Below are 14,023 nucleotides of genomic sequence, written 5' to 3' on the forward strand. Positions count from 1 at the left end.
CAATCATTTAAAGCTGAGATCTGCAACAGGCATAACGGTGACACTGACTGCCCCCAGGTGCATTTGTTATTGTTTTTCTTTTGCGGAAATGAGCATCCAGTATTGTGGTAAAATACATCTTAATTTGTATCAGCATCTTTCTGTTCAGAGGTTAAAAACATCCATAATGCAACCATTCACATCACTGAAACAAATCAAATTTATTTATATAGCCCTTTGTACATCAGCTGAAATCTCAAAGTGCTGTACAGAAACCCAGCCTAAAACCCCAAACAGCAAGCAATGCATGTGAAAGAAGCACGGTGGCTAGGAAAAACTCCCTAGGAAAAACTCCCTAGAAAGGCCAAAAACCTAGGAAGAAACCTAGAGGAACCAGGCTATGAGGGGTGGCCAGTCCTCTTCTGGCTGTGCCGGGTGGATATTATAACAGAACATGGTCAAGATGTTAAAATGTTCATAAATGACCAGCATGGTCAAATAATAATAATCATAGTAGTTGTCGAGGGTGCAACAAGCACGTCCGGTGAACAGGTCAGGGTTCCATAGCCGCAGGCAGAACAGTTGAACCTGGAGCAGCAGCATGGCCAGGTGGACTGGGGACAGCAAGGAGTCATCATGCCAGGTAGTCCTGAGGCATGGTCCTAGGGCTCAGGTCCTCCGAGAGAAAGAAAGAAAGAGAGAATTAGAGAGAGCATATATAAATTCACACAGGACACCGGATAAGACGAGAAATACTCCAGATGTAACAGACTGACCCTAGCCCCCCCCGACACATAAACTACTGCAGCATAAATACTGGAGGCTGAGACAGGACGGATCAGAAGACACTGTGGCCCCATCCGATGATACCCCTGGACAAGGCCAAACAGGCAGGATATAACCCCACCCACTTTGCCAAAGCACAGCCCCCACACCACTAGAGGGATGTCTACAACCACCAACTTACCGTCCTAAGACAAGGCCGAGTATAGCCCACAAAGATCTCCGCCATGGCACAACCCAAGGGGGGGCGCCAACCCAGACAGGAAGACCACGTCAGTGACTCAACCCACTCAAGTGACGCACCCCTCCCATGGACGGCATGGAAGAACACCAGTAAGCCAGTGACTCAGCCCCTGTAATAGGGTTAGAGGCAGAGAATCCCAGTGGAAAGAGGGGAACCGGCAAGGCAGAGACAGCAAGGGCGGTTCGTTGCTCCAGCCTTTCCGTTCACCTTCACACTCCTGGGCCAGACTATACTTAATCATAGGACCTACTGAAGAGAGAAGTCTTCAGTAAAGACTTAAAGGTTGAGACTGAGTCTGCGTCTCTCACATGGGTAGGCAGACCATTCCATAAAAATGGAGCTCTATAGGAGAAAGCCCTACCTCCAGCCGTTTGCTTAGAAATTCTAGGGACAATTAGGAGGCCTGCGTCTTGTGACCGTAGCGTACGTGTAGGTATGTACGGCAGGACCAAATCGGAAAGATGGGTAGGAGCAAGCCCATGTAATGCTTTGTAGGTTAGCAGTAAAACCTTGAAATCAGCCCTTGCCTTAACAGGAAGCCAGTGTATTGAGGCTAGCACTGGAGTAATATGATCAAATTTTTTGGTTCTAGTCAGGATTCTAGCAGCCGTATTTAGCACTAACTGAAGTTTGTTTAGTGCTTTATCCGAGTAGCCGGAAAGTAGAGCATTGCAGTAGTCCAGCCTAGAAGTAACAAAAGCATGGATTAATTTTTCTGTGTCATTTTTGGACAGAAAGTTTCTGATTTTTGCAATGTTACGTAGATGGAAAAAAGCTGTCCTTGAAACAGTCTTGATATGTTCGTCAAAAGAGAGATCAGGGTCCAGAGTAACGCCGAGGTCCTTCACAGTTTTATTTGAGGCGACTGTACAACCATCCAGATTAATTGTCAGATTCAACAGAAGATCTCTTTGTTTCCTGGGACCTAGAACAAGCATCTCTGTTTTGTCCGAGTATAAAAGTAGAACGTTTGCAGCCATCCACTTCCTTATGTCTGAAACACAGGCTTCTAGCGAGGGCAATTTTGGGGCTTCACCATGTTTCATTGAAATGTACAGCTGTGTGTCGTCCGCATAGCAGTGAAATTTAACATTATGTTTTCGAATGACATCCCCAAGAGGTAAAATATATAGTGAAAACAATAGTGGTCCTAAAACGGAACCTTGAGGAACACCGAAATTTACAATTGATTTGTCAGAGGACAAACCATTCACAGAGACAAACTGATATCTTTCCGACAGATAAGATCTAAACCAGGCCAGAACTTGTCCATGTAGATCAATTTGGGTTTCCAATCTCTCCAAAAGAATGTGGTGATCGATGGTATCAAAAGCGGCACTAAGATCTAGGAGCACGAGGACAGACGCAGAGCCTTGGTCTGACGTCATTAAAAGGTCATTTACCACCTTCACAAGTGCAGTCTCAGTGCTATGATGGGGTCTAAAACCAGACTGAAGCGTTTCGTATACATTGTTTGTCTTCAGGAAGGCAGTGAGTTGCTGTGCAACAGCTTTTTCTAAAATTTTTGAGAGGAATGGAAGATTCGATATAGGCCGATAGTTTTTTATAATTTCTGTGTCAAGATTCGGCTTTTTCAAGAGAGGCTTTATTACTGCCACTTTTAGTGAGCTTGGTACACATCCGGTGGATAGAGAGCAGTTTATTATGTTCAACATAGGAGGGCCAAGCACAGGAAGCAGCTCTTTCAGTAGTTTAGTTGGAATAGGGTCCAGTATGCAGCTTGAGGGTTTGGAGGCCATGATTATTTTCACCATTGTGTCAAGAGATCTAGTACTAAAACACTTTAGTATCTCCCTTGATCCTAGGTCCTGGCAGAGTTGTGCAGACTCAGGACAATGGAGCTTTGGAGGAATACCCAGATTTAAAGAGGAGTCCGTAATTTGCTTTCTAATGATCATGATCTTTTCCTCAAAGAAGTTCATAAATTTATTACAGCTGAAGTGAAAGCCATCCTCCATTTGCGAATGCTGCTTTTTAGTTAGCTTTGCGACAGTATCAAAAATAAATTTCGGATTGTTCTTATTTTCCTCAATTAAGTTTGAAAAGTAGGATGATCGAGCAGCAGTGAGGGCTCTTCGATACTGCACGGTACTGTCTTTCCAAGCTAGTCGGAAGACTTCCAGTTTGGTGTGGCGCCATTTCCGTTCCAATTTTCTGGAAGCTTACTTCAGAGCTCGTGTATTTTCTGTATACCAGGGAGCTAGTTTCTTATGACAGATGTTTTTTATTTTAAGGGTGCGCAACTGCATGTAGGGTATTGCGCAAGGTTAAATTGAGTTCCTCGGTTAGGTGGTAAACTGATTTTTGTCCTCTGACGTCCTTGGGTAGGCAGAGGGAGTCTGGAAGGGCATCAAGGAATCTTTGGGTTGTCTGAGAATTTATAGCACGACTTTTAATGCTCCTTGGTTGGGGTCTGAGCAGATTATTTGTTGCAGTTGCAAACAAAATAAAATGGTGGTCTGATAATCCAGGATTATGAGGAAAAACATTAAGATCCACAACATTTATTCCATGGGACAAAACTAGGTCCAGAGTATGACTGTGGCAGTGAGTAGGTCCAGAGAAATGTTGGACAAAACCCACTGAGTCGATGATGGCTCCGAAAGCCTTTTGGAGTGGGTCTGTGGACTTTTCCATGTGAATGTTAAAGTCACCAAAAATAATAATATTATCTGCTATGACTACAAGATCCGATAGGAATTCAGGGAACTCCGTGAGGAACACTGCATATGGCCCAGGAGGCCTGTAAACTGTAGCTATAAAAAGTGAGTAGGCTGCATAGATTTCATGACTAGAAGCTCAAAAGACGAAAACGTCTTTTTTTTTTTTGTAAATTGAAATTTGCTATCGTAAATGTTAGCAACACCTCCGCCTTTGCCTGATGCACGGGGGGTATGGTCACTAGTGTAACCAGGGGGTGAGGCCTCATTTAACACAGTAAATTCATCAGGCTTAAGCCATGTTTCAGTCAGGCCAATCACATCAAGATTATGATCAGTGATTAGTTCATTGACTATAACTGCCTTGGAAGTGAGGGATCTAACATTAAGTAACCCAATTTTGAGATGTGAAGTATCACAATCTCTTTCAATAATGGCAGGAATGGAGGAGGTCTTTATACTAGTGAGATTACTAAAGCGAACACCGCCATTTTTAATTTTGCCCAACCTAGATCAAGGCACAGACATGGTCTCAATGGGGAAAGCTGAGCTGACTACGCTGACTGTGCTAGTGGCAGACTCCACTAAGCTGGCAGGCTGGCTAACAGCCTGCTGCCTGGCCTGCACCCTATTTCATTGTGGAGCTAGAGGAGTTAGAGCCCTGTCTATGTTCGTAGATAAGATGAGAGCACCCCTCCAGCTAGGATGGAGTCCGTCACTCCTCAACAGGCCAGGCTTGGTAGTGTTTGTGGGTGAGTCCCAGAAAGAGGGCCAATTATCTACAACACAGTTTTCAACCAGCGATTGAGTTGTGAGACTCTGCTTTAGAGCTCATCACTCCCCCTAACTGGGAGGGGGCCAGGGACAATGAATCGATGCCGACACATCTTTCTAGCTGATTTACACGCTGAAGCTATGTTGCGCTTGGTGACCTCTGTTTCATCCTAACATCGTTGGTGGATAACAATATCTCTATACTCTCTACACTCGCCAGTTTTAGCTTTAGCCAGCACCATCTTTAGATTAGCCTTAACGTCGGTAGCCCTGCCCCCTGGTAAACAGTGTATGATCGCTGGATGATTCGTTTTAAGTCTAATACTGCGGGTAATGGAGTCGCCAATGACCTGGGTTTTCAATTTGTCAGAGCTAATGGTGGGAGCTGTCGGCGTCTCAGACCCTACAGCAGGAGGAGTAGAGACCAGAGAAGTCTCGGCCTCCGACTCGCTTAATGGGGAGAACCGGTTGAAAGTTTCTGTCGTCTGAATAAGCGACACCGGTTGAGCATTCCTACAGCGTTTCCCTCCAGAAGCCATGAGAAAGTTGTCCGTCTGCGGGGACCGTGCGAGGGGGTTTATACTAACGTTACTATCTGTACTTGCTGGTGGCACAGACGCTGTTTCATCCTTTCCTACACTGAAATTACCATTGCCTAACGATTGCGTCTGAAGCTGGGCTTGCAGCACAGCTATCCTTGCCGTAAGGCGATCGTTCGCCTGTATATTATAAGTACAACGACTGCAATAAGAAGGCATCATATTAATGTTACTTAGCTTCGGCTGTTTGAAGTCCTGACGAACCATGTCCAGATAAAACCTCCGGGGTAAGAAAGTTGAATGAAAAAAAGTTGAGTTAGGGGAAAAAGTAAAAATATACAGTAATGAAAAAGTAAAAACTGTCAGGTAGCAAAGTAAGATCGGCAACAAAAACGCACAGCAGCGTAAACAAGTCTGCAAGTTGTGACCGGAAGACGTAATGGGTAATTAGAAAACAGATTATTATTTTATAAATTATTACCAAAGATTATATAATTTGTGGTAGTATCGAATCCAAACTGAATTCTGTTTGGATCACAGGGTAGCAGTGCATGTTGAAGTAAGTATATAGACAATATGAACTTTGGCTGGATGTCTAAAAAGTAGTGCTCTTTCCCTCTCACCGCTCAAATTGAGAGCAGCGCACAGGACCAGCAACAGATCTGTGTAGAAGTTGCCACTAATAGAAACGCTTTACCCTACCCAAAATGTAGTCAGCCAGTCAATTCTGTGAACAACCGCAATGTGTAGTAATAAAAAAACCGCAGTTGGAGTTACGTTTACCACTTTCTTTTCTCATCGCAGAAAAAAATATGTAAACAACACACAAAGATGTTGTCCTGCTCTTTGATGATATGCCCATCGAAAAAGTCTGTATTTTGAGCGCAAGTGCTTCAGTATGAACAACTCACATCCAATGTGCGGTCTCACTCAGGTTTAACCTCATTCCCAATTAACTCTTGGCAGAGGTGTATGAACTCTTGGCAGATGTATTTTGTACAAGGAGAATCAGTGTCACCTAACTGGTAACTTGTGTAAACAAAACCTAACCAACCAATCGCAAATTACCTTTGACTGTGATGCTGCATAGAAACCTACAAATAGTTAAGTAAATCATTTATCTACTGTCAGGAGTGGAAATTCGATATGTTTGACTAAATAAGGGCGAGAAAGAGGAGGCAACACCCAATTCAATATGACCAGACAGCATTGACCTCAGCAGAAATGTCGAATGTGCTGATCCCATCACAGCTACATCTGACTGAACCTGTTTCCAAAAACATTTTGTTTAATGTTTCACTATGCTTTCTTTCAGGTTTCTTGGTGCACGTCATTGCTGTATGGTGGTATAATACATTTTGTATTGTAGATATGTAGTGATGTAGATATGTAGTGATGTAATAATGTTATGTGATTACTGTTTTATCTTTTGTTTTGTGTGATGTAAGTGCCTTAATGTGTTTGGACCGCAGAAAGTAACTGCTGCCTTGGCAGCAGCTAATTGGGATCCCTAATAAATACAAATTCAGTTTCTACCCCATTACAAATGAGTAACTTATATCTGCAACTCTATTACCAGTCTGGTAACATTGTTTGAACATGTGGGCATGCCCACTTGCCTATTCTATTTATTCCCATTGTAATTCGTTATGGTTTGCATTGCAAATGAGGGCATAAACTGGGTCAAGCAGAGTAAGTAGACCTTTATGTAGTAAAATAAATGTTAAATAAAACCAACACTTTTAACAGCACATTACTCAACACTAGTGAGACTCATGTCGCCTATGGTAGGCCTACAGTATATCTAAACATATTTTTTTCATCTCTACATGTACAGGGGCTTGTGAAGGTATTCACCCCCCTTGGTATTCTATTTTGTTGCCTTACAACCTGGATAAAAAATGGATTTTTGGGGGGTTGGTATCATTTCATTTACACAACATGCTACCACTTTGATGCAAAATATTTTTTCTTGTGAAACAAACAAGAAATAAGACAACAGAACTTGAGCGTGCATAACTATTCACCCCCCAAGGTCAATACTTTGTACAGCCACCTTTTTGCAGCAATTACAGCTGCAAGTCTCTTTGGGTATGTCTCTATAAGCTTGGCAAATCTAGCCACTGGGATTTTTGCCCATTCTTCAAGGCAAAACTGCTCCAGCTCCTTCAAGCTGGATGGGTTCCGCAGGTGTACAGCAATATTTAAGTTATACCACAGATTCTCACTTGGATTGAGGTCTGGGCTTTGACTAGGCCATTCCAAGACATTTAAATGTTTCCCCTTAAACCACTCGAGTGTTGCTTTAGCAGTATGCTCAGGGTCATTGTCCTGCTGGAAGGTGAACCTTGAAGAGGGTTAAACCAATGCCTTATACCTTTTAAAGGGTTAATGCATTGTTATGATAAACTGTAAGGTCTCCTCTTCAGGAGACCTCTGTGTGTGTTAAAACCTGGTTTTGAGTGCTGTGACCTTCAGACACTATCAGAAGGCATCTATGTTCAGAGGCTCTATGAGTTACAGGATGTCTTAGACATTTTGCAGAACTTGGGGAGAACTATCATATACTGTTATACTGTACTCTGTACCAACTTCTGCCTACAATTGTATTACTAAAGGAGTATTTTAATACTTAAACAAAAAAACTGGTTTCCTTTACATTACTAATGTTTGTTTGATAATTATATAGACCTGATCATTTGTTGAAGAAATTGAACAACAACCTCTGTCCCAGTCTCAAATCTCTGGAAGACAAACAGGTTTCCCTCAAGAATTTCCCTGTATTTAGCGCCGTCCATCATTCCTTCAATTCTGACCTGTTTCCCAGTCCCTGCCGATGAAAAACATCCCCACAGCATGATGCTGCCACCACAATGCTTCACTGATGGTGTTCTCGGGGTGATGAGAGGTGTTGTTGGGTTTGCGCCAGACAGCATTTCCTTGATGGCCAAAAAGCTCAATTTTAGTCTCATCTGACCAGAGTATCTTCTTCCATGTGTTTGGGGAGTATCCCACATGCCTTTTGGTGAACACCAAACGTGTTTGCTTATTTTTTTTCTTTAAGCAATGGCTTTTTTCTGGCCACTCTTTCGTAATGCCTAGCTCTGTGGATTGTATGGCTTAAAGTGGTCCTATGGACAGATACTCCAATCTCTTATCTTTGGTCTCTTTGTTGCCTGTCTGATTAATGCCCTCCTTGCCTGGTCTGTGAGTTTTGGTATGCGACCCTCTCTTGGCAGGTTTGTTGTGGTGCCATGTTCTTTCCATTTTTTAATAATGGATTTAATGGTGCTCTGTGGGATGTTCAAAGTTTCTGATACTTTTTTTTATAATCCAACCCTGATATGTATTTCTCCACAAAAGCTCCTTGGTCTTCATGGTCCTGCTTGCTTGGTTGTGGTGTTGCAGACTCTGGGGCCTTTCATAACAGGTGTGTATATATATATACTGAGATCATGTGACAGATCATGTGACACTTAGATTGCACACAGGTGGACTTTATTAAAATAATTATGTGACTTCTGAAGGTAATTGGTTGCACCATATCTTATTTAGGGGCTTCATAGCAAAGGGGGTGAATACATACAGTTGAAGTCTGAATTCACATACACTTAGGTTGGAGTCATTAAAAGTCCTTTTTCAACCGCTCCACACATTTCTTGTTAACAAACTGGTTTCGGCAAGTCGGTTAGGACATCTACTTTGTGTATGACAAGTCATTTTTCCAACAGTTGTTTACAGACAGATTATTTCACTTATAATTCAATGTATCACAATTCCAGTGGGTCAGAAGTTTACATACACTGTTGACTGTGCCTTTAAACAGCTTGGAAAATTCCAGAACGTTATGTCATGGCTTTAGAAGCTTCTGATAGGCTAATTGACATCATTTGAGTCAATTGGAGGTGTACCTGTGGATGTATTTCAAGGCCTACCTTCAAACTCAGTGCCTCTTTGCTTGACATCATGGGAAAATCAAAAGAAATCAGCCAAGACCTCAGAAAAAAAATTGTAGACCTTCACAAGTCTGGTTCATCCTTGGGAGCAATTTCCAAACGCCTGAAGGTACCACGTTCATCTGTACATACAATAGTACGCAAGTATAAACACCATGGGATCCCACAGCCATCATACCGCTCAGAAAAGAGACGTGTTCTGTCTCCTAGAGATGAATGTACTTTGGTGTGAAAAGTGCAAATCAATCCCAGAACAACAGCAAAGGATCTTGTGAAGATGCTAGAGGAAACAGGTACAAAATTATCTATATCCACAGTAAAACGAGTCTTATCAACCTAATCTGAAAGGCCGCTCAGCAAGGAAGAAGCCACTGCTCCAAAACTTCCATAAAAAAGCCAGACTACGGTTTGCAACTGCACATGGAGACAAATACTGTACTTTTTGGAGAAATGTCCTCTGGTCTGATGAAACAAAAATAGAGCTGTTTGGCCATAAGGACCATCTTTATGTTTTGAGGAAAAAGGGGGAGGCTTGCAAGACAAAGAACACCATCCCAACCGTGATGCACGGGGGTGGCAGCAACATGTTGTGGGGGTGCTTTGCTGCATGAGGGACTGGTGCACTTCACAAAATAGAAATTATGTGGATATATTAAAGCAACATCTCAAGACATCAGTCAGGAAGTTTAAGCTTGGTCGCAAATGGGTCTTCCAAATTAACAGTGACCCCAAGCATACTTCCAAAGTAGTGGCAAAATGGCTTAAGGACAACAAAGTCAAGGTATTGGAGTGGCCATCACAAAGCCCTGACCTCAATCCTATATAAAATTTGTGGGCAGAACTGAAAAAGCGTGTGTGAGCAAGGAGGCCTACAAACCTGACTCAGTTACACCAGCTCTGTTAGGAGGAATGGGCCAAAATTCACCCAACTTATTGTGAGAAGCGTGTGGAAGGCTACCCAAAACATTTGACCCAAGTTAAATAATTTTAAAGGCAATGCTACCAAATACTAATTGAGTGTATGTAAACTTCTGACCCACTGAGAATGTAATGAAAGAAATAAAAGCTGAAATTAATCCTCTCTACTATTATTCTGACATTTCACATTCTTAAAATAAAGTGGTGATCCTAACTGATCTAAGACAGGGAATTTTTACAAGGATTAAATGTCAGGAATTGTGAAAAACTGAGTTTAAATGTATTTGGTTAAGGTGTATGTAAACTTCCGACTTCAACTGTATGCACTCACCACTTTTCAATTATTATTTTTTTGTAATTATTTTTTTTAAACAAGTTATTTTTTATATTTCACTTCACCAATTTTAACTATTTTGTGTATGTCCATTACATGCAAACAAAATGAAAATCTATTTAAATTACTGGTTGTAATGCAACAAAATAGGAAAAACGCCAAGGGGGATGAATACTTTTTCAAGGCACTGTAGGTCTCCTGATTTAAAACCGATCGAACTTGTTGCATCTAAAATGTAGTTGAAATAATCATCTGCATGTTTGCCTGGCATGGATTGTGACTCCATCTCGTTCCTCGCCCTCTTAAACTCTGCCAATGCCGCCTGACTCTCCGCCAGGGATGTGACTCTCCCAATATTTACATTTATAGGATTGGAGGATTCTAAATGCAGGGTTAATAATACTAATAATCGCTTTAAAAATAACAATGTTTTGGAGATTGTCGTTTCAAATAACCGAAAGTGAGCAATTGTAATCTGAATAAAGGGGAAAAGGCCATTCTTACTAATTTGTAAATAAAGCCAGTTTGTTATTGAGAATGATTTATTTCTGTTTTTTAGAGGGAGATGCCATGATTACTGTATATATGTGATGACCTTTGTATGCTTGCAATGCGCAATGATGGAAAAGTACTGGGTAATGGAGATGGACTGCTTTAGTTCTCAGGCTGAGAGCTGCCTGCACCTGCTGATAGTCACGCAGCCTCAAGGCCGAGATAGTAGAGTGAGAAACCACAGTCTAGACATGTTTTTCTCATCTTAGATACTTTGTATCTAATCCAATGCAATAATCTTAAGGTATGAGTGACAGTAGGTTGTCTACACCATATAGTATAAAGAGTGTTGTCTCCTGTTTCGCCACACAGATCTTTACTATAGACTACTGAGGTATTCTGTATGTGAATCTCTGTCTGCAATTGCATTTTATTACTAAAGAGTTTTATCTGGAAGACTGATTGTTGAAGGAAGCTTACATCACCCCATGCAAAGGACCACCCAACATTTGGTGAGCTTCCCACTGTGCAGCACATCAAATTATAAGGTAAGCAGACGCCTGTTAAACCAAAAGTCTGAAATTAGAAAAAGCACTGTGTGGTTGATGACTCATTCCAGTAATGTAAGTGGCACCTCACTCATGGTAATAATTACAAGAACAGTCGATACCTAGATTTATGTACAAGCCCGTAATATGATGTATATGTGATAAATGACACAGAATCCCAGGTGTAATAGTTAGAAATTCCCAAGGGTCTAATGGAACCTTGTGTGAGGAACTTGGTTACAGATTAGGATGAACCAAGTCACTACTGAGGTACTGGTTGACAAGTAATTGAAAGTGTTAAGTGCGCATGGTGTCCTTACCTGAGGGAAGGCACCGGTTTTTAAAAAAAAAATTGTATATGGTGTTCTTGCCTGAGGGAAGACACTGGATTTATGTATGGTGTTCTTACCTGAGGGAAGACACTGGATTTATGTATGGTGACCTTACCTGAGGGAAGGCATTGGTTTTGTTTTGATGTATGTATAATTGGTTGGATTATATATTTGGTGTGGGACAATTGTTGTATGAGTTGAGTGTATTTGATAACAGTAAATGGATATATGCTAGTCAATATCAAGAATGTCTATGTCCTGAAATAAATCTAGACTGGTATAGACAAGTCTTTAAGACTAGTACAAGAAGGGATACATTTGCGAATTGCGTATTAGGAAAGACATGTTGGGAGTTTACTCTTCCATTACATCCATGAGAGGAGACAGGGAGACCCCCGTACTGAAATTAAAATACAATTGAAACCAATTGTGGTTATTTACCACACATATGTGGAACCATTTACAGTAGCGTGGTTAGTGAATAAATGTAGTGAAACTAAAGAAGAGGGGTTAGAGAAAATAGAACTGCGTTGGGTATATCATCTTATGTTAGGTTCTACTACCCGTATACGGGGATAGAACTGGGGTTTTCTACAGTACCATAGAGATAAGTCACTCAGTCCACATTACATAGAACCTGATTAAAACAAAATCACAGGGAACTAGGACAGATTCAATCAAAACAGTGCAGAGACAGTCCCACACCGATGAAACATATTAGTCCTAAACAATATTTGCAGGACAAATATCCCTACTTGAAAATTGAACTGGACTGGGTGTTTTGTAAATGGACAAACAAAGAAGAAAGTACAGATATCCAGTCACAGGAACATTTAAGAAGACTAAGTGTGATGTGATAAGAGACATCGTCAATATATTGGGACTAATTCAGACTGAAGGACAGACATTTTATGCTCAAAGTCAGTTGAAACAGTTGAAGAGTCAATGGGTGGCAGAATAAGGGAAAAAGAGAGACCCAGGATGTGGGCCCCTTCACCCTACAGCTCCCCCACCTTATGAAGTTAAAGAAGGTGGTGTGGAAATGAGAAAAGGTTTGTACCCTTTAATAGCTACTGGTACAAAGGTATTTATTAAGGGGGAACTAATGAAAGAAGATGGAGAAGGAAAAGAGGGTGAGAGTCTACAAATGGAGAAAAAAAATTATAGAACGAGATGGAGAAAAAAGTTTCAGTAATTGGCGAATTGCTGTCAATAATAACTATATCTTCCACCCATCCTTCTTTTTCTCCTCCCGTCTTTCCTATCTCTTCTCCTTGCTGTTTCTCCCACTCTCAGGTCAGGGCCAAAAATATGGCTGTATTGAGGCACTCCACAGACCTGCCTCTCCCCAGGTTACACTGATTTACAGGGGCTCTTGTGGGGCCTCCCAGGGCCAATGACATTGGCTGGCTTAACCCTCTGTTCCAGGAGAAATGTGTGAGATCAACAACCATGTCAAATCCTGACCAGTAAAGGGGTTATTTGTTCTTGTAGTTTGGTCAGGACGTGGCAGGGGGTATTTGTTTTATGTGGTTTAGGGTGTGTTTGTGTATGTGTTCATGTAAAGGGGGTATTTGGTTTATATGGTTTGGGGTGGTTATGTATGTAGAGGGGTATTTGATTTATTAGTCCAGGGTTTTGGTTATTGTTCTATGTTCAGTCTAGTCGTTTGTATTTCTATGTTTAGTTAATTGGTGTTGGGGCCTTCAGTTGGAGGCAGCTGTTTTGGTTTTCCTTCTTTGTCCTTAACTTCTTTGGGATAGGGGGCAGTATTTTCACGGCCGGATAAAAAACGTACCCGATTTAATCTGGTTACTACTCCTGCCCAGAAAACACTCTAAAGTTTCTAAAACTGTTTGAATGGTGTCTGTGAGTATAACAGAACTCATATGGCAGGCCAAAACCTGAGAAGATTCCATACAGGAAGATTCCCTGTCTGACAGTTTGTTGTCCTTCTGTTGCATCTCTATCAAAAATACAGCATCTGTGTTGTAACTTGACATTTTCTAAGGCTCCCATTGGCTCTCTAAAGCCGCCAGAAAGTGGAATGGGGTGTCTGCTGTCTCTGGGCGAAGAACAGCAGGATAGTTTGTGAGTGGTCTGCCTGGGGACAGTGAGACTTCGATGCGCGTTCACGAGAATTCAATTTTTTTTTCTTTCAGCCTTTGTTTGAATGAATACAACGTTGCCCGGTTGGAATATTATCGCTATTTTACGAGAAAAATAGCATAAAAAATGATTTTAAACAGCGTTTGACATGCTTCTAAGTACGGTAATGGAATATTTTTTACATTTTTTGCGCTCAGATAGTGACCTGAACGCATGAACAAAACGGAGCTATTTGAATATAACTATGGATTATTTGGAACCAAAACAACATTTGTTGTTGAAGTAGAAGTCCTGGGAGTGCATTCTGATGAAGAACAGCAAAGGTAATCACATT

The sequence above is a fragment of the Salmo trutta genome, chromosome 8 (assembly GCF_901001165.1).
Source record: "Salmo trutta chromosome 8, fSalTru1.1, whole genome shotgun sequence".
Lineage (NCBI taxonomy): Eukaryota > Metazoa > Chordata > Actinopteri > Salmoniformes > Salmonidae > Salmo > Salmo trutta.